Source organism: Mirounga angustirostris, unplaced genomic scaffold (genome assembly GCF_029215605.1).
Source record: "Mirounga angustirostris isolate CCGP_5_RB_7025 unplaced genomic scaffold, mMirAng1.0.hap1 SCAF_198, whole genome shotgun sequence".
In the NCBI taxonomy this organism is placed as follows: domain Eukaryota; kingdom Metazoa; phylum Chordata; class Mammalia; order Carnivora; family Phocidae; genus Mirounga; species Mirounga angustirostris.
In genome coordinates, this window is record NW_026991906.1 from 8,794 (window position 1) to 34,523 (window position 25,730).

The window sequence follows — 25,730 nt, forward strand, 5'->3', positions numbered from 1 at the left end:
CTCCAGAGCTTTTGTTCCCTGCGAGCTTTCCGTACAGCTTTGGAGGTGGAGAGTGAAAATGGCCACCTCCCAATCTCTGCCCCAGAGAAGCTGAGAACTCGGGTCCCCACTCCTCAGTGAGCCCCCAGAGAAAAGCCGCCAGTCACTCCCGTCTCCCCGGTCTCCGGCCGCACTCCGTGCTCACCCGGCCTGTGACCGCGCCTTTCTCTCTGGCACCCGACTCTGGGTGGAGTCTCCAAACCCAGCAGATCCCTGCGGTGTGCTCCCCTGCCTCTCCTCCTGGGGGAAGAAGGTGAGTTTCCCCGGATCTGCTGCTTGTTGGGTCCCTGCTGGAAGAGCAGGGGCCCGACTGTGCCGCGGATCCCGGTTTATGGCAACCCTGAGCTGGACTTCTCCGCACATCTTACCTTCCAGAAAGTGGTTGCTTTTTTGTTTATAGAATTGCTGCTCTTCTTTTCTTTGATCTCTTGTTGAATTTGTAGGTGTTCTGAATGGTTTGATAACTATCTAGCTGAATTCCTGGGACCAGACGAAATTTAAGTCTCCTACTCCTCCACCATCTTGCTCCAACCCTTTTTTCAAGTTTTTCTCATTGTCTTTGACATTCTGCAGTTTGACAACGATTTGGCTAGATTTGCATCTCTTTGTCTTTATCCTATTTTGATTTGATCGAGCTTTGTAGATGTGCAAATTAATGTTTAGCATAAAATTTGGGGAGTTTTTGGTAATTACTTCTTTAAATATTCTTTCTTCCCTATTCTTTCTTTTCCCTTTCTTGAACTTCCATTATGTATGTTTTGGTATACTTGATGATGTTCCACAAGTTCCTGAGGCTCTGTTTATTGTTCTTTTTTTAAAGAAGATTTATTTATTTTTTTGAGAAAGAGAGAGAGAGTGCAAGTGCAAGTGTGGAGGGACATAGGGAGAGGGAGAGGGAGAGAAGCAGACTTCCTGCTGAGCCTGGAGCCTGATGTAGGGCTCAATCTCACAACCCTGAGATCATGACCTGAGCCGAAATCAAGAGTTGGATGCTTAACTGACTGAGCCACCCAGGCACCCCTGTTTATTATTCTTAATTTTTTTCTTTTCCTGATGGCTCACAATTGAACTGTCTTCAAATTTGCTGATTCTTTCTTCTGCCAGCTAAAATCTGGGATTGAGCCTTCCAGTGAATTTTTTGTTTAATTTATTGTACTTTTCACCGCCAGCATTTATATTTATTTGAACCTTTTAAAATTATTTTTTGTCTCTCTATTATTATTCACTATTTTGGTGAGACATAGTTGTCATGCTTTCTTTGAAGTTTTCAACCATATGTTCTCTGAACGTATTAATAATAAATGATTCGAAGTCTTTGTCTAATTCATTGAAACTATACATTGTATAAAAAAATAAAGTCTTTGTGTATTAAGTTCAACATCTGGTCCCCCTCAGGGAGATTTTCTGTTGTTTTCCCCCCTGTGTATATGGTATATGTTTTGTTTCTTTACCTTTCATATAATTTTTTGTTGAACACTGGATGCTATTTTTTAAAAAGATTTATTTATTTATTTGAAAGAGAGAGAAAGGGCACAGTGGGGGTAGGGGCAGAGGGAGAGAGAACCCTCAACCAGACTCCCACTGAGCGCAGGGCGGGAGGCGGGGCTCAATCCCAGGACTCTGAGATCATGACCTGAGCCAAAATCAAGAGTCAGCCAATTAACCAGATTAACCGACTGAGCAATCCAGGTTCCCTGAAGACTCGACACTTTAGAGAACATAGTGTAATAGCTCTGGTGTCAGACCCCTGCTTTCCAGTTTTTAAAAAATGTTTATTTTTATCTTTCTGCTGTTTATTTGTTTAGCGAATTTCCTAAGCTGCAAAGAGAGAGGATATGGGAATAGCCTCAAGTTAAAACACCACAGTTCCTACTGTCTTACTGAGGTTCAGTAATTTCTTTGGATAGATGATTGTTAGTTTGTTCTGAGGGGTTGGCTAATTTCTAGAGTTCTAAAATTATTGATTTTAGCTATGTTTCCAGGAATTTGTTTCTGTGGAAGGATGGGTTCACTGTGCTCCTTACTTAACCATGAAGGATGTTGATCTACCATCAATACATCTTTTAAAAAATTAAAATATAATGGAATAGAACAGTATTTGTGCATTGCCTGTAGTAAAGTTAGGTATTGTTTTATGAAGTTTTTAATTCTAAATGTGTATATTTAATGCTCTGTAATGTAAAATATACTTTTTACTGTGGGTCCTAATTTTTAAAAAGCCAGTATAAAATGTATATTATATAAACCTAAGCATGCATCAGAATCACTTGGAGGGATAGTTAAAATACATGTTTCTGAGCTCCATTTCACTGTTTCTGATTCAGTAGGTTGAGAGGGGGGTGAGAATTTGCATTTGTAAATCAAGGTCCCATATGATACTGATGCTGCTGCTCTGAAAACCACACTTTGAGAACCACTGCGTAACACCAATTTTTTTCAGTCTTGGTTGAAAATTAGAATTACCCACACACCTGGGTGGCTCAGTTGGTTAAGCGTCTGCCTTCAGCTCAGGTCATGATCCTGGAGTCCCAAGATCGAGTCCCGCATTGGGCTCCCTGCTCAGCAGGGAGTCTGCTTCTCCTTCTGACCCTTCCCCCTCTCATGCTCTCTCTCTCATTCTCTCTCTCTCAAATAAATAAATAAAATTTTTTAAAAAGGGGGGCAAAATACTATAAAATATTTAAAAAAAGAAAATTAGAATTACCTATGAAAGTTTTAAAATATGAGGATGTCTAATCCCTACCCCAGACTAATTGAATCTGATCTCTAGAAGTGGGGCACAACATTTCTGATGTACATAAGGAGTTGATCTCTGTACTAGATTGTGACTTTTTTTTTAGGGCAGGACTGAGTCTTTTGTCTTCTGTCCTCAGTTTGACCTTATATAGGTATTTAATATATGTTGAATGAATTGTCATAAAATGGTTCTAGGGTTGGGGCGCCTGGGTGGCTCAGTTGGTTAAGCAACTGCCTTTGGCTCAGGTCATGATCCCGGAGTCCTGGGATCGAGTCCCACATCGGGCTCCCGGCTCAGCAGGGAGCCTGCTTCTCCCTCTGATCCTATCCCCTCTCATGCTGTTTCTCTCTGTCAAATGGATAAATAAAAAATCTTAAAAAAAAAAAATGGTTCTAGGGTTTTCTAACAGTGGAGAACAGATTACCCTTAGATGAGACAAGGTTTTAAAGATAAAAAGGGGCAGACTGGCCTAGTGCTTTTCCCAATGAAGAATGCTGGTTCTACCCCTTCCTGTATCTCACATACAAAGAGGGGCTTCAGGTTTGTGCAGGACTTCTATCTATAAGAAATTATTACCCAGTGCAGGAGGAGTAAAGGAAACTTAAGTTGGTGATATCTTTTCAACACAGGCATGAAGAAGAGCCCATCCTGGATTTTCCTGCCGTGGAACTTCAGAGAAAGGCTGATTTTTTCCATGGCTTGTTTTTATCTACCTCAGCATTTCCTCTTCTTCAGTTTCTTTCTTCTGAAAGGAGTGCTGGTAATGGCAAAGGCTGCAGAGCTCCTAAAACCAGACCCCAGGTAAGTAAATTTTCCCTCTGCCTTTCCTCATATTCAGCCTTGGAACCTGAATTTGCCCTCAACTATTTTCTGTAGCCTGTCTTTCCTACAGAGGCCCCATGGCACAGCTCTGTCTCTCAGGTACCTAGTCTAATCCTGTTACATAGTCACTATTTATGTGTTATTCTCTAGATGCCTTCCTAACAGTGATGTTACTGTTAGTCAAGTGCATTCACTGTTTTTATCTCTAACATATCCTCATGACATAGCTGGGAAGATGAACACTACAAGGTAAGCCTGACAGAGCAGTATGATTTTTTCCCACTATGTAGCCTCTACTTTTTAAAAAATTTTATTTTACTATATTAATCATCATACAATACATGATTAGTTTTTGATGTGGTGATCCATGATTCATTGTTTTCATATAACACCCAGTGCTCCATGCAGTACATAGCCTCCTTAACACCCATCACCAGGCTAACCCATCCCCCCACCCCCATTTGGATGTCTTCTTTGGGAAAGTGTCTGTTCATGACTTCTGCCCATTTTTTGACTTGATTATTTGTTTTTTGGGTGTTGAGTTTGAGAAGTTCTTTATAGATCTTGGATACCAGCCCTTTATCTGTAGTGTCATTTGCAAATACCTTCTCCCATTCTGGGGGTTGCCACTTTGTTTTGTTGACTGTTTCCTTTGCTGTGCAGAAGCTTTTTATCTTGATGAAGTCCCAAAAGTTCATTTTTGCTTTTGTTTCACTAGCGTTTGGAGATGCATCTTGAAAGAAGTTGCTGTGGCTGATGTCAAAGAGGTTACTGCTTACGTTCTCTTCTAGGATTTGGATGGATTCCTGTCTCACATTGAGGTCTTTCATGCATTTTGAGTTTATTTTTGTGTATGGTGTTAGAGAATGGTCGAGTTTCATTCTCCTGCATGTGGCTGTCCAATTTTCCCAGTGCCATTTATTGAAGAGACTGTCTTTTTTCCATTGCATGTTTTTTCCTGCTTTGTCAAACATTATTTGACCATAGAGTTGAGGGTCCACATCTGGGTTCTCTATTCTGTTCCACTGGTCTATATGTCTGTTTTTTGTGCCAGTACCATGCTGTCTTGGTGATCACTGCTTTGTAATATAGCTTGAAATCGGGCAACGTCATGCCCCCGGCTTTGTTTTTCTTTTTCAACATTTCCTTGGCAATTCGGGGTCTTTTCTGACTCCATACAAATTTTAGGATTGTTTTTTCCAGCACTTTGAAAAATGTCATTGGAATTTTGATCGGGATGGCATTGAAGGTATAGATTGCTCTGGGTAGCATAGACATTTTAACAATGTTTATTCTTCCGATCCATGAGCATGGAATGTTTTTCCATCTTTTTGTGTCTTCTTCAATTTCTTTCATGAGTGTTGGGTAGTTCCTAGAGTATAGATCCTTTACATCTTTGGTTAGGTTTATTCCGAGATATCTTACATTTTTTGGTGCTATTGTAATGGAATCATTTCTCTAATTTCTCTTTCTACAGTTGCACTGTTAGTGTATAAGAAAGCAACTGATTTCTGTGCATTGATTTTGTATCCTGCCCCATTGCTGAATTGCTGTATGAGTTCTAGTAATTTGGGGGAGGAGTCTTTTGGGTTTTCCACATAAAGTATTATGTCATCTGTGAAAAGAGAGAGTTTGACTTCTTCTTTGCCAATTTGAATACCTTTTATTTCTTTTTGTTGTCTGATTGCTGTTGCTAGGACTTCTAGTACTATGTTGAACAACAGTGGTGAGAGTGGGCATCCTTGACGTGTCCCTGATCTTAAGGGAAAGGCTCTCATCTTTTCCCCATTGAGGATGATACTCGCTGTGGGTTTTTCATAGATGGATTTTATGAACTTGAGGAATGTTCCCTCTATCCCTATACTCTGGAGAGTTTTAATCAGGAAAGGATGTTGTATTTTGTCAAATGCTTTTTCTGCATCAATTGAGAGGACCATATGGTTCTTCTCTCTCCTCTTATTAATGTGTTCTATCACATTGATTGATTTGCGAATGTTGAACCACCCTTGCATCCTGGGGATAAATCCCACTTGGTCGTGGTGGATGATCCTTTTAATGTATTGTTGGATCCTATTAGCTAGGATTTTGTTGAGGATTTTGGAATCCATATTCATCAGAGATATCAGTCTGAAATTCTCCTTTTTAATGGGGTCCTTGCCCGATTTGGGGATTAAGGTAATGCTGGCCTCATAGAATGTGTCTGGAAGCTTCCCTTCTGTTTCTAGTTTCTGAAACAGCTTCAGGAGAATAGGTATTATTTCTTCTTTGAATGTTTGGTAGAATTCCCCAGGGAATCCATCAGGCCCTGGACTCCTGTTTTTGGGGAGGTTATTGATCACTGCTTCAAATCTCTACTGGTTATTGGCCTATTCAGGTGGTCAATTTCTTCCTGTTTCAGTCTTGGGAGTTTATAGGCTTCCAGGAAGGTATCCATTTCACCCAGGTAGCTCAGTTTATTGGCATATGATTGTTGATAATAATTTCTAATAATTGTTTCTATTTCCTTGGTGTTAGTCGTGATCTCTCCCCTTTCATTAATAATTTTATTAATTTGGTCCTTTGCCTTTTCTTTTGGATAAGTCTGGCCAGTGGTTTATCGATCTTATTAATTCTTTCAAAGAACCAGCTTCTAGTTTTGTTGATCTGATCTACTGTGTTTCTGGTTTCTAATTCATTGATCTCTGCTCTAATCTTAATTATTTCTCTTCTAATGCATGGCTTAGGCCGCATTTGTTGCTTATTCTCTAGTTCTTTAAGGTGTAGAGTTAGTTGGTGAATTCGGGATTTTTCTATTTTTTTGTGTGAGGCTTGGATGGCTATGTATTTCCCCCTTAGAACCGCCTTTGCAGTATCCCATAGGTTTTGAACCGATGTGTTTTCATTCTCATTGGTTTCCATGAATTGTTTAAGTTCTTCTTTGATTTCCTGGTTGACCCAAAGATTCTTGAGCAGAGTGGTCTTTAGCTTCCAAGTGTTTGAATTTCTGCCAAATTTTTTCTTGTGATTGAGTTCCAGTTTTAAAGCATTGTGGTCTGAGAATATGCAAGGAATAATCGCAGTCTTTTGGTACCGTTTTAGACTGATTTGTGACCCAGTGTGTTATCTCTTCTAGAGAATGTTCCATGTGCATTGGAGAAGAATGTGTATCCTGTTATTTAGGATGGAATGCCTTGTATATTTATCTGTGAAGTCCATCTGATCCAGTGTGTCATTCAAAGCCCTTGTTTCCTTGTTGATCTTCTGCTTAGATGATCTCTCCATTGCTGTGAGTGGGGTGTTGAAGTCCCCTACTATAATTGTATTATTATCAATGTGTTTCTTTAATTTGGTTATTAATTGGTTTATTAATTAATTGGTGTATTAATTAATTGGCTACTCCCAAGTTAGGAGCATAAATATCTACAATTGTTGGATCTTCTTGTTGGATAGACCCTTTAAGTATGATATAGTGTCCTTCCTTATCTTTTTTACAGTTTTTGCTTTAAAATCTAATTTGTCTGATATAAGGATTGCTTTCCATGTAACTTAACATATTAAATAAGCCTAATTATTCAAAAAGACTTCATTTAGGATTTGAATTTCCAGGAATTTGGTTTTTAAGAAAGCCTCAGAATGTTTTTAAAGCATGTGGCTACATAAGATCATTGATTATTCTAAAACCTAATATTTAATTATCTGTTTAACCAAGGTTTCCATAAGAGATTTTACAGAAAGTTGTATAGTTGTTAGCAAAACTTTGCTACTTTCATATTGAGAAGATTTAGTTTTCTTAAGTAATCAAAGACCTGAAAAAAAATACAGAAAACTTGTTTATAATTTCTCATCAAGAGCAGATCAATAATCCAAGAAAGTCCCTTTTTTTTTTTTTACAGAAAGAAAGCCAAATTTTTAATTTTATATCCGTGTAATTTTAAGGCTCAATTATTCCAATCTTATTCCTGAGTACACATAAAATCTTTTTCCAAAGATTTCCCTTCACAGACCTTCTATAACTTTCTTTTGCATTTAAATTTTGTGCTAATTCTTCCCTCTCTACCTAACGAGTCTCATTTCGGGACAGCTTATTTCCTTTTCTGTCATCAAAAATGTATTCTCATTCCTTATAGTTTTCTTACATATCTCCTACTTTCCTACATACAGAGTTGCTTTCTTTATCATTTTCCAGACGTCTCAATCATACTTATCAGAATTTTAATTCTTGGAAACCTTAGTCGCCTCTGAAAACTAACATGTAAGAAACTGTGAATTTTTACACCAGAATTCTTTAGATTGGCAAATCTGTGAATATATTTCAAAATTTCTAGAAACGTCTTTTGTTTATAGTACAGTCTTTCGGTAAGGCACAAAGCATGTTCACCAAGAGACCCAAGTATCTTTAGTTTCTCTGCAACAAGAAGCCAAAAGCAGACAAAGATATGTTCAGTAATTGATGCTTAAGTATTTTATCCTATTTGGAAAAGACTTAGATACCCACTGAATTTAACCTAATTTATCATTTAACATTGCAAAACTTCAAAGTTTTAGGTTACCAGTAATTTTTGAAAGCCATTGAAAGGTTTATCTATAAATGTTTTTATTTATTTAACTTACTTGTTCCTAACAAATTTTCATGAAAACTTCATGAGACAGACAAAATCAACCATTAACTCCCCTCTGCTGACAGGTCGCAACAGAGATAACATGAATTTAACTAATAAATTCAGGTAGAACAAAAGTTGGTTATCTGTATTATATTTGAAGTTGATAACACTAAAGAGAAGTTGATTTTAATCAAATCAGCAACCTTAAATTAGCTTTAATATCGAATATGTTGTACCTGTATCCACTAAAAAAATCAACCTGTTCCCCACTGGTCCATTTTATTTGGGGCTCCCGTGGGGAGGTTAAAGAGGGTGGTTGAAGTCCAGGGGAGCCCTTGGGCTCCTTCATGTTGACTTGGGAGGTGCTTCAGTTTGACCTCATAAGGAGGGGGCCCAAAAACTTGGGTGCCTTTTGCTCCTTGATAGTGAGGGTCAGGGCAGCGGGATCCAATGAGCTAGAGGCACCAAAAATGATACATGAGCTGGCTGTGTGAACAGCTCAGGTGGTGGTGCAGGAACAGGAGGAGGCAGAGGCAAATGCGGCAGGGGTACCCCCCTGGCAAGGCTGGAGGCAGATTTAGAATTATGGACTCACAATTTTTCAAATCTCCATCTCCTGTCTGGTTGGCTTTCCGCCCCCTGGAAGAGGCAGTGGAGCAGGCGGTGGCTTGGGCCTCAGTTCCGGTGCTTGTGCATGGGGAGCGGGGGTGGATTTAGGATTTCTAGTGTCTGCCTGCCTGCCTCCTCTTCCTCCTCATTGTTCTGACCACTGGGAAGGGAACCCAGTGCCTTAAATTTTGTTCATCTTCATCTCCTGGGGCCCTCAAGCGGTCCTTTCCTGTGATGCATCTTTAGTATGGACTAACATAAACGTATGAATGTAGGGAAGGTTATCTCAAATCGTGGGAACTTGAAAAACACTTGGACCAGCTTTTATCCTCTTGAGCTTTAGAACGCCCAGTTTTTACAAGCACTTGCCTTTAAACCGATTAAATAGAGCTCTTTTACAAATTAATTTTAGTAATACCATCTGGAGGTAGAGAAAATATCTCATGTTTATCACACGAATGGACACATACACACGGTCAGGATGCAAACAAAAGTGAGTCTGTGTTTCATTAATATTTGTGGAGAGGACATTGAAGACCCAATTTCCAAATATCCCCCCTCTACTGACACAAATCTAATTGTAAGACAGCATTATAATTTATGGATCCATTAGTTGGTGGTTGTCCATTTCCAGTTAGAACATGGCCGGTTTGGGGGCAGAGATACCCAAAGCTGCAGCAACAAACAAACTAGAGGAAGCCCGAGTAGCTCTGTGATCGTAGGTTCCTGGCCAAAAGCCAGGGGCTTCACTGACTGAACCAAACGGCTTGCTAGTTTCTGGCTACTTCGCCTTGTAGCTGGCTTTCTCTAATTGTGTGCCCGAGAAACGAATTCGGACATGTCAAAAGAACCCATTTGGGCCATCTGAGACTCAGGCTATCCTGAAATTTTCCCATCTCAGTAGGCACTTGCAAGTCTAGGCTCCGATGTACTCTGCACACAGCCTCGCAGGGTTTCTTGTGGGTGCCCCCTCTAGGTTATTCCCACTGGTAACCTTTAACGTCTTGAATACAAGTCAGGAATGTCAACTCAAACCGAGGAGGTCCCGATAGCAGGAGAACTCACCAGATGCACCTGTGAGGTGCTGAGAAGTCAGAGGGGCCCAAGGTGCCCATGCTGGTATTGAGGGCTGAGTTTCAGAGGACCCCCCGGTGTTCTCAGGCAAGTTGCTCTGCTATCCTGCGGACTATGCCAAGAACTGTCAACAAAAAATGAACAAACCTTGTAGAATTTCTTTAAAAAGCGAGAGAGGAAGAGAATTTTTTTTTTTTGAGACCAAGTGAGGACAGCTGCCTGGGATATACAATCTCCACAAAGAAGATCTTTTCTCTGTGGTTTGAAATGTTTCTTTTAGGTTATTTGTGAATGAAGCTGATGTACAGTATGTGCTGGGGGCAGAAATAGAGCCCATGCTTTGAAGTCATTCTGACCCCGTAAAAGTTCAAGTATACCTCTCCTGGGGCCCCCAAGCATTAAAAGTTGAAAATTTCGTTTATCGTTATAATGGGTTACTTTCTATTGTATCTTTGATCCTTTGGCCTTTACCATAGGAGTCTCTGGAGTCTATGTAAATATTTTATTTTAGAAGGGAGCCAGGCTGTTTAGGTGTAGCAGCTTCTGACCTCCACTCTGAGGCTCTAGTTGCTATGAAAGTAGAACTTTCAGCGCCTTTGTGGTGCTACTTTTGTCTGCTTGGTTTATCTGGTGCCCCTGGGGCCCCCTTGCTGGTGGTACCTGAGAGGCAGAAAAGCTGAAGTCTCTGTTTTATTCTTAAGTTTTGTCTCATGTTCTTTCTCTGTGATGAGAGCTCATCCAGCCTATATCATATGACATTTTGTTGTCATGTCACTTTAGGCCTCTCTTGGCTGTGACAGTTTCTCAGACTTCCCTTGGTTTGGATGACCTTGACAATAGAGAGGATTACAGGTAAGATATTGGCGTAGACTATCCTTCAGTTGGGGTTTGTCTGATGTTTTCCTCATGATTAAACTGGTGTTGTGAGTTACGGCAGAAAACCACAGAATGCCATTTTTATCAAGTCAAATCAAGAGTACATAATATGAACGTTAACTTAAGATCGGTGAAGCGGACCTTAGTCTGCTGGGTGTAGTTGTGTTTCTTGGGTTTCTCCAAGCGTAAAATTATTCTTTTTACCCCTTTCCACACTCTAAGCTCTGGAGGTCATTAGGAACAGATCACACTTAACTGATGAAGAGGTATGCATACTTTCCATGAGGGGAGAGGATGTGTATAAATTGTTTGGAATTCTTCAGCATGGAACATCTATTTATGCTCCTATCTATCTGTCTCTCTATCTGTCTGTCTGTCTATCATCTATCTCATAATGTTCTCCTGGACTTTTAAATAATATTTGAATGAGAAGCCAATATTTTCTTATTTGTTTTTTTTTTTCTTAAATTGTTCCAGTTTTGGCCATTGGGAGCACTGTCAGTTGGCGCCCAGGTCCCTTTGGTATACTCCCATTGTATGGGATTTGCTTTTTTAACAATTCCTTGCTTTCAGGCTCATCTTGCACATTTCCATGTTGCATGTATTCCAGCCTCATCTTTCCTATTTCCACTTCTAATCCTAGAAGCAGCCAATTCTCCAAGGAACACTGTTTCCTTTTGTTAGGAGAAGGTATTAGAAACCAGTATCTGTGTACCAGGTGTCCACGTTGCTGTTTGGATGAAGTGGCTGCTAGGCCCTCTCAGCTGACGAAACAAAGAAATAGCTGTGTGCATATTAACTCATATATATGCGCATTTCTATACAAATGTCTATACGTAAGCATCCATCTCGATATTAACCCTAATATGAATACATGCTGATGCCTCCAAGTCTAATTTGTTACTGCGTGGATTATTTTCGCCTCTGCCCCTCATTATCTGCAACCTCCCACTCTAGTAGGGAGAAACCTGGCCCCCATTACCCACCATCCATTCAATGAATCGTCCGGTTCCGGTACACATGCATAATGGTATCAGTTTTCTTACACTGTACATCCATAGGCAACAGATTTCTCCACTAGAGCGCATTGCATGTGTAATTTTTTTCTTTTTAGCCTTATAGACTTCCTTCATTTCCAAAGGTACTGAGGTCAGCCCTGTTTCCCTCCCTGTCTTAGTGTAGTTTTTCCATACGTGACTGTGGTGAGATTCCTTAATTACATTCTGCATTTCATCCTGATATCCCCTGACATCCTTAGTAATATGTGTCAATTGTGCATACATGAAGTTTCAGTCTTTGTGCAGTAAATTACTGTGGATAATGACAAATGCATAGTGTCAAGTAAGCGCCATTCCATTATCGCACAGCGCTAAAATAGCACCTGTCCTTTACCTATTCCTATTTACCACTCCGCTGTCTCTACTTTTGCCTTTACACAATTTTTTTAAATAATTGGCTCACACAGAGAATACACACACACACATATATGTGGGCACGGACGGCGGGCTGCCCGAGGAGGTGCTCTTTGGAAACCTGGACCTGCTGCCTCCTTCGGGGAAAAGCGCGGAGCCGGGCGCCGCCCCCACGGAGCGCAAAGGCCTCGTGTCCCACAACGGCAGCCTGATAAACGTGGGGAACCTGCTGCAGCGTGCAGAGCAGCAGGACAGCGGGCGGCTCTACCTGCAGAACAAGATTCACACCCTGGAACTGAAGCTGGAGGAGAGCCATAACCGGTTCTCGGCCACGGAGGCCACCAACAAAACCCTGGCGGGGTTTTTTGCTTGTTTTTCAAGATGTTCAGATTTTAAAGGTGTTCAACTACCAAACAAACCACAAGATTGGTACCAAAACGCACACGTGCACACGCACACACACGTGTGTGCAATGTAATAAAACAAACCACAACGTGTACGTACACACACGCTAAAGGCTGGGCAAGCACTTAAGGCACCTTAAAAAAAACCCCAAAACCCATGTGGTTTAGGATTACCGAAATCTGTTACAGTGCTACCACGCAGCGCTTTTCAAAGCATCTGAAAAACGTGCAAATTGTCTGAAAACAGTGCCTGGCAGCTGAGACAGTTTGCAAGCGTGATTCAGAGGTCTGCCAAGGAAACAAAAGAAGCCCCCCTCCTCCCCGTGAGACCGCACGAGGAGCGAGAGGTGCTCCGGGCACTATTTATTCTAAGGTAGGCGGAAAGCAGAAGTCTGTGCAGGAGCGGTACGTACTAGGGGTCGCTCGGTGGCACGGACGGGGCCACGGAGTTTCCATTGGTTGGGGAACCGCCCAGCTTTAGTTTTTCCAGATATTCGGCGTGCACGGGCTTGTGGCACTGGAGAACCTTGATCGCATCTTCGATCTTGAACCACTCTCGCTTCCTCCCAATGCTAACCGATTCTTCCCAATCCTCCAGAATCTCAGTGACAGTCAGTACGTACACGTAGGTTCTGTGCTTGCGGTCTTGGTTCTGTTCGAAAATGCCCAGGAGCCGGCCTAACTTCCCCTTGACTCCGCCTGTTGTTGTTTTTTTTTTTTTTTTTTTTAAAAAAAACCAAAGCAAACCCTGGGATCAACTTTATTGCTGATGGTTGTGGTGTCTTCTGCCCTACGCCCTTGTCTCTCTGATGGTCCAAAGCCCCTCCAGGATAGTACAGTGCTTAGGCTCTGCTGGGCCAGAGGCAAGGGAGACAATCTGCCTCCCAAGTCTACCCCCAGCTCAGTTTCTCCCCTGTCCCCACCCCACCCTATTGCACATCAAATCTTGTAAACATGGCTACGGGCATGGCCCTGAACAGCAGTGAGGCAGATTGATGTGTAAACAGATTTGGGACCAGGGACCAGACCCAGTCACCCAGCCCCATCCCATGCTGAGGCCCACAGTTAAATTGGGAAAAGCAGGGGGGCTTGGTCCCAAACTCTGGCTCAGATTATGCAACAGTGCAGACAGCTCAGCTCCCCTCTACCACCCTCTCAGATTCCAGGTCCTGAGGTCCACCCACCCCTGGGCGCCCATGTACATATATATATATATCCATTCCGGACTGGCTTCTTAAACTTAGCAATAGGAATTTAGGATTCATCCATCTCTCTCTGTGGCTTGAAAGATCATTCCTTTCTTTTGTCAAATAGTATTCCATGGTATGGATGCACCGAGGTCATTTATTCATTCATCTGTTGATGCACATCTTGGTTGCTCCCTGTTTGGCAATCATGAATAAAGGTGCTATAGACATTGGTGTGTAGGATTGTGTGCGGACTGACGATGTTGGGCTTTGCTGCCGCCCTGTGATCCTGGAAAACAGTGAAGGTTAAGAGATCTCCCCAGTCTGTGTTCTAGGAAAGTGCTTACTGCAAGGAGGCTTCCTTCGCCATATGACTCAGGTGAGATTGACAGGTGCCCCCTTGTTTGCTGTGACAAAACCAGTCACGGTCCCTCCAAACTCCCATTCCTCAGCTCATAAATGATCAGCTGAACTCCTTGTGTTTACTGAACACCTGGAGCAAAATACTTGTGAATCAGGCTCTGCTTAAGGTTCTGTCCTTTCCCTGGGTTTCTGAACTTTGACCCCCCGGCAGTCGGAGCCAGGGCACAGCCCTTCTGAGAGTAGGCTGGCTTCAGGGTGAAGCATTCCTTCATTCGCTGCCTGTTCACACCACCCTTTCGTTCCATCTCTCCACCCTGGGTTCTCTGTGTCCTCTCTAGAAAGGAAAGAGCCTTTTGGCCTAACTCTTGGGACGCTTGCTGATCTTATGGTCAGAGTGTTCTCTCTGTTATAAGAGTGCCTCTCCCCACCCCTTTTCCTTACCACGATCCCTTGAAGAGTGTTCTCCTTACTAATTCTGGATTTGTACTTTATTTGACTGGAGATAAGTTTCCATTTACATTTTCAAATTCTGGAACTATCTTGCCTTTTTAAAAAATGTTTTAAAATTTTTTTAAAGATTTTCTTTATTTATTTGAGAGAGAGAATGAGATAGAGAGAGCATGAGAGTGGGGAGGGTCAGAGGGAGAAGCAGACTCCCTGCCGAGCAGGGAGCCCGACGCGGGACTCGATCCTGGGACTCCAGGATCATGACTTGAGCCGAAGGCAGTCGCTTAACCAACTGAGCCACCCAGGCACCCTATCTTGCCTTTTTTATTAACTATGTCATCTATCACCAATTAAAGCAACAAATATGTGACTACTATATAAAATAAGACCCCAGGATTAACACTTTGTTGCATGCACAGTTATCTCACAGAATATGTGTTTGGAGGGCCAGAGACAGGAGTTTATTTTTGCTTTTGCTTTCCTTAAAAAAAGAACCCCACAGCCGTGCAAGTAGGGTCAGGAAGGGAAGGGGGGAAAGGATTCTTTAGGACAAAATGTCCAAGGCTCTCTAATCACAATCAAATTCACGGATAGTGGGTTTAGGGGGGAAAAAAAGATGAAGGGGATGCTGCTCAGGCCCATTTGTCATCAATCGCAAAAAGACTTCCTTTACAAAAGCCCCAAATGGTGACATATGAAGGTCAAGCTAACTTACACAAGCAGTCATAACGTGTGTCCCTCAAGCTTTTGACCATGTTTGCCACTTAGATATACGTACAGGAATTGGGCTCCTCTTCTCATTCCTGTCCTTTCAGATCTCCACCGTGTGGTCAAACTGGGTGGGCTCTCCCTGTCTTCTGCCACATTTGGCCTCCAACATTCGAACAGCGTTTTCACCACCTCCAGATGCTACTTCTGCTTGCCTGGCTGGCCTTAGCTGTCGGCCTTTGCTTTACACATTCTAGGGCTCCGATTTTTTTTAAGTTTGTAAAAATTATTATTTATTTATTTATTTATTTATTTATTTATTTATTTATTTATTTATTTAAGAGCGAGAGCAGGAGCCAGCCAGCAGGGGGAGAGACAGAGACAGAGGGAACGGGAGAAGCAGACTCCCCACTGAGTGTTGCTCCTTTATTTTTTAAATTAAAGATGGTATGTATTTGAGAGAGAGCAGAGCCAGAGAGAGAGAGAGAGAGAGAGGGAGAGAGAGAGAGGGAGCGCACAAGCAGGGAGGAGGGGCAGAGGGAGAGGGAGAAGCAGACTCCCCGCTGAGCAGGGAGCCCGATATGGGGCTGGATCCCAGGATCCTGGGATCATGACCTGAGCTGAAATCAAGTGTCTGGAGCTTAACTAACTGAGCCACCCAGGCGCCCCTCTCAGGTTCTGTTTTTAGCTGCCTAGAAGTTTATAAATGTTGTAACTTCCCTATGACTGAGCTTTTTTCGTTATAAAACATTTTCCTTTATTTGTAGTAATATTTTTTGTTTTAGTCTTTTTTCCTGGGGCGCCTGGGTGGCTGAGTCCGTTAAGCTTCTGCCTTCGGCTCGGGTCATGATCCCAGGGTCCTGGGATCGAGTCCCATATTGGGCTTGTCTGCTCAGCGGGGAGCCTGCTTCTCCCTGTCCCTCTGCCTGTGCTCCCCCTGCTTGTGCTCTCTCTCTCTCTCTCTTTCTCTGTCAAATAAATAGATAAAATCTTTAAAAAAAAAAAAAAAGTCTTTTTTCCTGATATTAGCATAGCCACCATAGCTTTTTAGGATTGCTGCTTGCAAGATATAGGTTTTTCCATCCTTTTTCTTTTAACCTATTTGTACCTTCAAATCAAAACTGTGTCTCTTGTAGATAGCGTATGGCTGGATCTCTCTTTTTTTATCCAATCTGACAATCTCTGAGGCTTGCTTGGATTGTCTAGTCCGCTCACATCTGATGTTATTATTGATGTAGACGAATGTCTGCATTTTGCCTTTGGTTTCCTATATGTCTCAAGATCTTTTTGTTTCTTTATTCCCGCTTTAATATTGCTGCTTAATTCCTGTTTCTTTATTCCTGCTTGGTTTTTCCTGAAGCAAATATTTTCTAGTGTTATTTCATTATTTTTAAAGTTATTTATTAGTGCTCTCTTTAGGCCATACCATAGCGTTTTAACTTATCAGAATCTACTCCAGGTTTATATTAATTCCTGGGATATATTGAAATGTTACTTTTATGAAGCTCTATTCCCTCTTTCACCTTTTCATGATATTATTGTTACACATATTTAATACAGGCTTGTTACAAACCCAACCGTTTATTGTTATAATAATTTATATAAGCAATGTATGAATGTATGTCTCCTAAAAGAAGTTGAGAACAGTGAGCAAGTACATATTTACAGTAATTAAACCCTGTGTAGTTCTATTCATTTCTTCCTGTGGGTTTGAACTACCACCTTATGTCATTTCTTTACAAATACAGCTCTGCTCCCACTAACCTCCTTTGTGCTGTTATTGTCAAATGTATTACATTTCTGATACATTAGATGCCCAGCCAGCCGATTATATACATATTGACTTATAAAACCGCCTTTTTATATTTTTTTAATTAAAAAACTTTTTAAAGATTTTATTTATTTGAGAGAGAGAGAGAGAGCATGATTGGCGAGAGGGAGAAGCAGGCTCCCTGCTGTGCAGGGAGCCCTACACAGGGCTGGATCCCAGGACTCCCGGATCACGACCTGGGCTGAACATAGACGCTTAACCCACTGAGCCACCCCGGCGCCCCTAAAACCGCTTTTTAAAACAGAGAAGAAAAAATGTGCATTTATACTTTGTTTAATAAGTACATAATTACCTTTAACAGTGTTTTTTGTTTTTTTAAAATGGGTATTTAAATTTACATCAGGTTTGCTTCCTTTTGGCCTGAAGAAATTCTTTTCCTATTCCTCACAAATAGGTCTGCCAGCAGTTGAATTCTCTCAGCTCTTGTTTATCTGGGAGTTGTTATTTTGCTTTTGTTTTTGACAGGTAGTTTTGCGGGATAGGAGACTTTTAGTTGACTTTTTTTTCCCTCCCCGTTCAGCACTTCGAATATATCATCCCCCTGCTTCTGGACTCCTCTTTAATTTTTTTTCCTAATAAGACATCTGCTGTTAATCTTAATGGGTTTACCTTGTAAGTGATGATTTCCCTTGCTGTTCTCAAGGTTTTCTCTTTGACTTTGGCCCTCAGCATTTTTACTATGATGTGTCAGGGTATGGATCTCTTCATATGTGTAGTACTTGGCATTCTTTGACCTTCCTGCCTGTGTAGATTAACATTTTTAGAAAATTTTAGTCATTATTTCTTTTTTTTTTTTTTTTTTGGCCTGGTGAACTGGAACCCCACTCTGCCTGTAAGGTAATAACATTTGCACAGAGCTTTACGGATGTGGAAGCCCTTCTGTATGCATGACTTGATCCTCACAAATACCCTCTTAGCTTATTTTTTAGTTATCACTTACTTTTATTTTTTTATTTTATTATGTTATGTTAATCACCATACATTACATCATTAGTTTTTGATGTAGTGTTCCATGATTCATTGTTTGCATATAACACCCAGTGCTCCATTCAATACGTGCCCTCTTTAATGCCCATCACCAGGCTAACCCATCCCCCCACCCCCCTCCCCCTCCCCTCTAGAACCCTCAGCTGGTTTCTCAGAGTCCATAGTCTCTCATGGTTCATCTCCCCTTCCGATTTCCTCCCCTTCATTATTCCCTTCCTACTATCTTCTTTTTTTTTTTTTTAATATATAATGTATTATTTGTTTCAGAGGTACAGGTCTGTGATTCATTTTTTCTACTCCTTTTTTTGGCCTCTTCTTTTGGTAATCTTATTACTTGTAGGTTGCTGCCTTTAAAGGTATCTCACATTTTTGGGCACTCTGTTCATTTTACTTCATTCTTTTTTCTCTCTGTTCTTAGCATTGTGTAATCTCTGTTTTCCTCAATTTTGTGTTTTCTTCTGCCAACTCCCATCTATAACTGAGCCCCTGTAGTAAACCTTTTGTTTGGTCAATGTCGTTTTTAACTCCAAATTATCCACTGGGTTCTTTTTATAACTTGTATCTCTTTAATGGATGGTGTCTGTTTCATGAGAAATGTCATGGTAGCTTCTTTTACTTCTTTAAGCATGATTTCCTTTAATTCTCGGAACATATTAACATTGGCGGATTTGAAGACTTTTCTCTATTAAATCCAACATACCGGCCCTTTCGCAGGCAGTTTCTATTGCTTGTCTTTGTTCCTGTAGATGAGTCACACGTTCCTGCTTCTCTGAATATCCCCGATTTTTTTTTTTTTTAATTGGGCACTTAGGTAGTATATCGTAGCACTCTGAATTCGGGTCCCGTTTCTACCCCCCTTCCCTTCCCTGGGGCTTGTCTTTGTTGTTATTTGCTTATTTAATTGTCTAGTGACGTGGCTATTTTAGTTAAGTCTGTTTACCCCAAAGTATGAAGCCTGCGTTGTTACTGCCCAGTCAGTGCAGACTTGGGTGTACGTACACACAGTCACTCGCAATGACAGGAGTTTTCGCAGGGCTCTCTTTGTCTCCTCCTCTGATCTCTCTGCTAAGCTGTCTACCGCATTTGTTGTGACACTCACCTGTTAGGCTCCACTAATTGCCAATGTATTTTTTAATTGTTTTCAACAATGCCCTGGTTGCATAAATTGTGCCACACTCTGATCTGATTCAATTCAGGTGGGAATATTCTTTAGCTGCCTCTGAGTTTTATTCAGACCCCGAGAGGCCCCTTCTTAGCCACCTCTATCCCTGGTTGTCTTGGTGAAATAGTTGGCTTGTGGTTTTGTTCCTTGTTCTTCATTTGGAGGAGCCGTTATTTTCAAGAGCTCTCTTAGGCTTCAGTTTTCCCACACTCGGTTTCAAATAAACAGAGAGCTTGGGGGGAGAGCTTAGGAGCTCTCTTCTGGGCTGCTTCTCCTCCTTGGGAAAGATTTTTGAGCCACTCTTCTGGCCTCTGGGTGGGGCAGTAGCGGGTGGGGGGACTTCTAGGCTTACTGCTTCTATTTGGAACCTCTGTCCTGTGGTCAGACTGGGGCAAGGGCAACCAGGACTGCAGTATTCCCAGCCTGCTGTGGCTGGTGTAAGCCCTCAGTCCTCTGAGTGGGGGCTGATTGGAGAAAGAAAGCCCCTGACCTCTTGGGCTCACTGATTAAGAATTTAACCTCTTCAGTTTGGAACGGGAGGATGGCAAATACTGGTGGCCTGCCCTTACTGGTGAGCTATGGGTAAGTAATAGTTGGGAGCTGAGGGGAGAGGGAGCCCCGTCTTCCTGGCGATACCTATCTGGAGAGCTCTAACATCACACTGAGCTCGAGAGGTAGGAGGGAGGGAGCAGATCATGGTTCAAATGCCAGACTCTCACTGTTCTTACCTAGGTTAGTAGATTTTTGTTTTCTGAGGAAGTGTTTCCTTATTTGCCGTATGTTCTTCGGACAATTTGCAGAGACATTTAATAGTTATTTTTAAGATAGTTTTTACCTTTCGCTTGTTTCTCTGGGGAGTGTGTCTGTGAAGTTTCTTAAGCTGTCATCTTCTAGGTGGAACTCTGTTACCTCTTACCTTTGATCATGGTTTCTTTTATCATACAGATAGTCCAGCCTGAATAGTTTTACATGTTCCACCTTTTGTATTGTTTGAAGAAGGCCTTTCCTGCCCAATATTATAAAAACAACCTGAATTTTTCTTCTAACGCCCTTAAGGTTTTCTTTTTCATGGTAAGCACATTTAATCCATTGGGATGTTTTTGTATGTGCATGAATGTTTTGTTACAAGATATATAGATATAGATATAGATATAGATATATTTTTTTTCCTTTCAGAGAGGGAGGGTAGGGTGAGGTGGGGCAGGGAGAGAGAATCTTAAGCAGGCTCCACACCCAGCGTGGAACCCGACGTGGGGCTTGATCTCAAAACCCTGATATCATGACCTGAGCTGAAATCTGGAGTTGGACGCTTAACCAACTGATAGAAATATAAAGAACGTTTATATTTTTCTCAGTGGATAGCCACAAATGTCTCAATTGCAGCCTGTCTCCATGGACTTGAAATGGCAGCCTTACTATGAATTAAATTCTCATATATGCATGGAAGATTCGGTTACACTGACCTATTGATCTATTTCTGCATCAGTATCCCACTGTTTTAATGACTGTGCCATCCATTTTCTAAATTGAGATTTATTTTTGTCAGGTTTTGGCATCAGGGTTATGCTAAACTAGAAAAATAATTTAGGTGGCCTTCACATTGTTTAGTGCAATGAGACAATTGATATAATGTGGTAATTATCTGTCTAATAATCAGCTGTACTATACTTAGCTGTGGTAATATCTAGTATAGTTTCTTTTTAGGAGCCTTTGTTTTCTTTACTAATTTCAGTCTATTGATTACTGCTGTATTCAGGTTTCTTTTCCTTAGGCCAATTGCAATAATTCTGTTATTAGAATTTACGGGTATCAATTTGTACAAACGTTCTTAAAAATTTTTTAAGTAACTGCAAAATCTCCCTTCTAATTCCTGATAGTGTTCAGTTATATCTCTGCTCTTATTTTTCATCACGTTTGCCAGACGTGTTTCTATTGGGTTGTCTTTTCAAAGAACCAGATAGTGGTTGAATAGATTGCTATTTTATTTCTATTAATTTCTGTTTTATGTGTCTTAATGCCCTCCTCTTTGTAGTTATTTTGTTGGTGTTCGTCGAGCTTCCTGATTTGAATGTTTTCACGTATATTCAGTCTTTCTTTGTAGTGAATGTGTTTCAGGCTGCGAAATTTACTCTGAGGACTCTTGGTATTAACTTGCACAGGATTTGTTGGTTGTGTTTTACTATGGTTTATGTACTTTCACATTTTAAAAAATTTGAGTATAATTGAGACACGATATTACATTAGTTTCAGGTGTACAACATAGCGAGTCAACAGTTTAAACCTCATGTTGTGCTCGCCACACGTGTAGCTCCCACCTGTCGCCATACAACGCTATTGCGATATCATTGACGAGATTCCCAATGCTGTATCTTTTATTCCCGTGACTTACGCGTTCCATAACTGGAAGCCTGTGGTGTATTTTTAGTGTGTAACTGCTGCTTTGGATTTCTCCTGACCTGAGAATTTTCTTGGAAAGGCATTTGCGTCTGTTCAGGTACATAGTCCTTCTTCTTGCAATTAAATCGATCTTTCGTTGTTGGTTTTTTATTGTACTGTAATGTAGGGAATGCCTGCTTTTGACACCCATTAAGATTTCTTTTATGATCTAATACATATTTAGTTTGTATTTTCTTCTCTATTTGAATAAGAAGCATATTAATTTTCTTATTCAAATTTTCTGCATTTAAATTTTGTTTCTGCCTGACCTGTCACTTTCTGAGACCTCTGTTAAAGGTTCCACTGGGAGAGTGGATCGAATTCATCCCTCAGCTGACTAAATTTTATGTGCAGATGCATATCGATTGATTGATTCTTTTTTATCTAACATCAGTTGGAAGTATTTGTTGGCTTTGGGAAATAGGAGAAATGTATTCAGTGGTAGTGTGAGAGAGGGAATTTTCTAAATTCCTTTTATGATTCTACTTCTGGACAGCTTGTACTGAATGTAATTCAATACACATATACCTATGAAAACGTACTAGCAGATTGCTACCCCTGATAAGTAGGGCTGGGGGACGACCTTTGCTTCCTTTTATATAAAACCACTCTATTTGAATTCTTTTAAAACATGCATGTTTATAAGAATAATATAATAATATATATGATAATAATGTAATATAATGTAATAATAAAAATAATATTTAAAAAGGAATGGAAAAGAGAAGCCATTCCTGAATGATGTGAGGAACTCCATAGATGATTTGCCAGAGGAAAAAATATCAAACTTGCAAACATTCTAAAACCATCCTTTCAAGTCTCTAGCAACTGTTCAAAGAGTATATAGCAAGTGGAGAAACATTAGTTCATGCAAATGTGCTGAATCTCGGTAAGAACCATGAGAGACTGTGGCATTTGAGCCACACATTTTCTCTTCACCTCCTCCCCCTGGCTCAGTATGATGGAAGATCTACTCCGGGTAGCTACAGCTAAGAAGGTGGAGCTCCTTCTCCTGCCCACCCCCTCCCGTGCCCCGCCCCCCAACTCCAGAGCTACCGGTTCTCTGAGGGAGAGGCGGGCTGCCAGAATTTCTTCTCCTCATTCTCAGCGCTACGTTTCAGAAATTCTATTCCAGGCAAGCGCAGGTGAGAGATCTGCTGCTCCCTTACCCCACCTGGCCCCGATTCATCGGACAAAGATAGACTCCAGGTGTGACAGGCTGAGACTACGGGGCCCTAATCGCCCTTGCCCCAGCTCGCTTATAAGGCAGAATTGTCGCACCAGGAAAGTAAAGCTGACAAGATGGAGAGCTACTAGACTGGCCTAGAGTGTTGTTTGTACAGCAGGGGTATCCCTCTGAGGGAAGAGAGCCACCGTCCCCACTACTGGTTCTGGAGCGGCAGGAGGGCTGCCCAAGGGGAAAGGCAGGCTATAACTAGAGGCACCTCTGTAGCTCTCTCTAAGGGAGACTGTCCTGAAGGGGACTGAGTTCATTTGGAAAAGCATGGGAAAGTGCAGGCCTAAGGGTACTGTTGATGAGAATGGAGATCTTGGTAGTGAGCTTTTTAAGAGGGGGCTGGGAGCTCTGAACGTAACAAGCCAAAGGGTAGGGCATTTGGAATTTTGACAGAGCGAAGGAGGGAAAGAGATACCTAAGAAGAGTCTTCCTAGAGTTGGAGCCAGCATCAAAGAGTGACCTGAAAGATTACCCCTGCAAAGGGTCCCAAAGTTCAGAGGAACTGACTGTGGATCCGTTTATTGCCCAGGGAGGGCATTGTCAATAAAAGGAAAGCAATCAGCTGGAAATTAATGGAGGCTAAGAGCTGGAATTGAAACCAGTCGAGGCAGTCTGTGCAGAAGCTTAATGAAACTATCAGGAAAAGAGACTGTGAAAAGCCTCCTGGGAGAAGGGGAGTCAGGGAGACTGTGTGCATGCCCAAGGTCGTGCCCTTTCAGTGGTGACATCAGAAGCTGCACATTGCAGGGAAATAGACTTCACTAATCTGGTCCAGCCACATCACTACACAAATAAATGGGCAAAACAGCAAGTCCAGAGCAACTACTATATTGTAGCAACTCCAGAGCTGCTACAATATAGTACCTAAATCCCCCAGTTTTCACCAAAAATTGTAAGACCCAGAACGAAATAGGGAAGTGTGACCTATGCACTGGGTAAAAGACAAATCAGGCAACAAAAACTGCTTGTGGGAGGACCCAGAATTGGATCTAGCAGAAAGAGACCTCAAAGCACGTATAACAGATCTGGCCCAATAACTAAGGGACACTATGCTTAAAGGAATAAAGGAAGGCGTGATGACGATGTCTCCAAATAGAGACTATCCAGAAAGATAAATTCTAAAATGAAACCAATGGGGGAACTTCTGGATTTGAAGAGGATAATGACTGAAATGAAAAATTCGCCAGAGGGCCTCAAGAGTAAATTTGTTTTGGCAGAAGTAAGAAAGTGAACTTGAAGAGAGATTGGTAGAGGTCAGGCAATCCTAAAATCAGAGAAAAACAAGTAAAAAGAAAAATTAATAGAGCCTTGGAGAAATGCACGTTCAACGTTACATGTCCATCAAACATATGAGCATACATGCAATGGGGTATACTAGAAGAGCGTAGACCAATAAAGGAGCGTAAAAAATATTCAAAGAACGCGTGGCTGAGAATTGCCTAAATTTGGTGAAAACTAATATGGGCATCTAAGAAGCTAAATGTATTCTAAGTAGGAAAAATCCATAAGGGATTCATACCCAGATTATGTACCACATCAGAGGAAAGTTTTTGAAAACCAAACACAAACCCTTGAAAGCGGCAAGACAAAAATGACTCCTACAAAGGACCTGCAATAAGATTAGCCGATTAGCAGAAAATTCCTCATCAGAAATAGTGGAGGGCAGAAGGCACTGTGCTAATATACTCCCAAGTGCTGAAAGGAAAAAACAATCTTGAACCAAGAAACATATACACATATATTTTATATATATACAAATATAAATATAAATATATATATTTATAGAGGGAGAGCGAGAGCTACTTTTTGCGAATGAAGCTTAAATATATTCCAGATAAATAAAAATTGAGAGAATCTGTTGCTAGCCGAGCCACCTTACAAAAAATACGAAAGGAAGTCCTTCAGGTGGAAAGTAAATGACACTAGAGAGTAACTTGACTTTGCGTGAAGAAAAGTGTCAGTAAAGGTAATGGCGTAGGCAATAATAAATGATAGTATAAGTTAAATATATCTTCCTGCTCTGAAAAGACTTTTAAAAAGAATTGCATGAAAGAATCTGTATAAATTTTATTTATAGGCTAATAGCATACAGCTATGTAATTGACAAAAAAACACGAAGGATGTGGGTGAGAGCAAAGCTATATGGGAGTAAGATAATAACACCAGATGTTAACTTGAATCCAGAGGAGCAAGCAAAGAGAACCAGAAATGGAAAATAAAACCAACTGTATAAACATAGACTCACACTCCTTCTCTCAGCTTTTAAAAAGTACATTTATTTATTTTAAGTTTATTGAAATATATTTGACATATAACGTGATGTAAGTTTACGGTGGACAACATGTGGGTTCTATACATTTATTTATAACCATATGATTGCCATTGTAGTGTTAGTTAATACCGCTCTCATGTCACATAATCTCTCAGCTTTTTTTTAAAGTCATAAAATTACATAAGTAATGATTATACATGGGCAGAAAGGCACTTCCAGTGACTGGTCCCTTTGGCTCAGTAGAGTGAGTAGGCACAAACACCCAGCTCTTAGTTTTTCCCTGTTAAGGGCTGGACTGTGTATCTAACAGCCTAACTTTCCCGGCTGTACGCTGAAGGTCCAGTCTTCCAATTAGCCTGCGTTAGGCATCGGAAGAGACAAAACTCTGTTAGAACTAATAAATTCAGCAAAGTTGTAGGATACAAAATCAATATACAAAAATCAGTTATGTTCCTATACACTAACAATGAAGTATGAGAGCAAGAATTTAAGAAAACAGTCCCATTTACAGTCTCACCAAAGGCAATAAAATCCTTAGGAATAAATG

At 41.0% G+C, this 25,730-nt stretch overlaps 1 long non-coding RNA gene across 2 annotated transcripts in view; it reads left to right on the forward strand.

Moving 5' to 3' along the window:
* The first annotated feature begins 3,005 nt into the window (after positions 1 to 3,005).
* LOC123840839 (uncharacterized) overlaps positions 3,006 to 25,730 on the forward strand; it is a 56,688-nt gene continuing 33,963 nt past the window's right edge. The window contains exon 1 of one of the 2 annotated variants that reach the window (XR_010409105.1): positions 3,006 to 3,577. This is a non-coding gene — a long non-coding RNA (uncharacterized LOC123840839). The remainder of the gene's footprint in view (positions 3,578 to 25,730) is intronic. The other variant, XR_010409106.1, reaches the window with a different exon arrangement.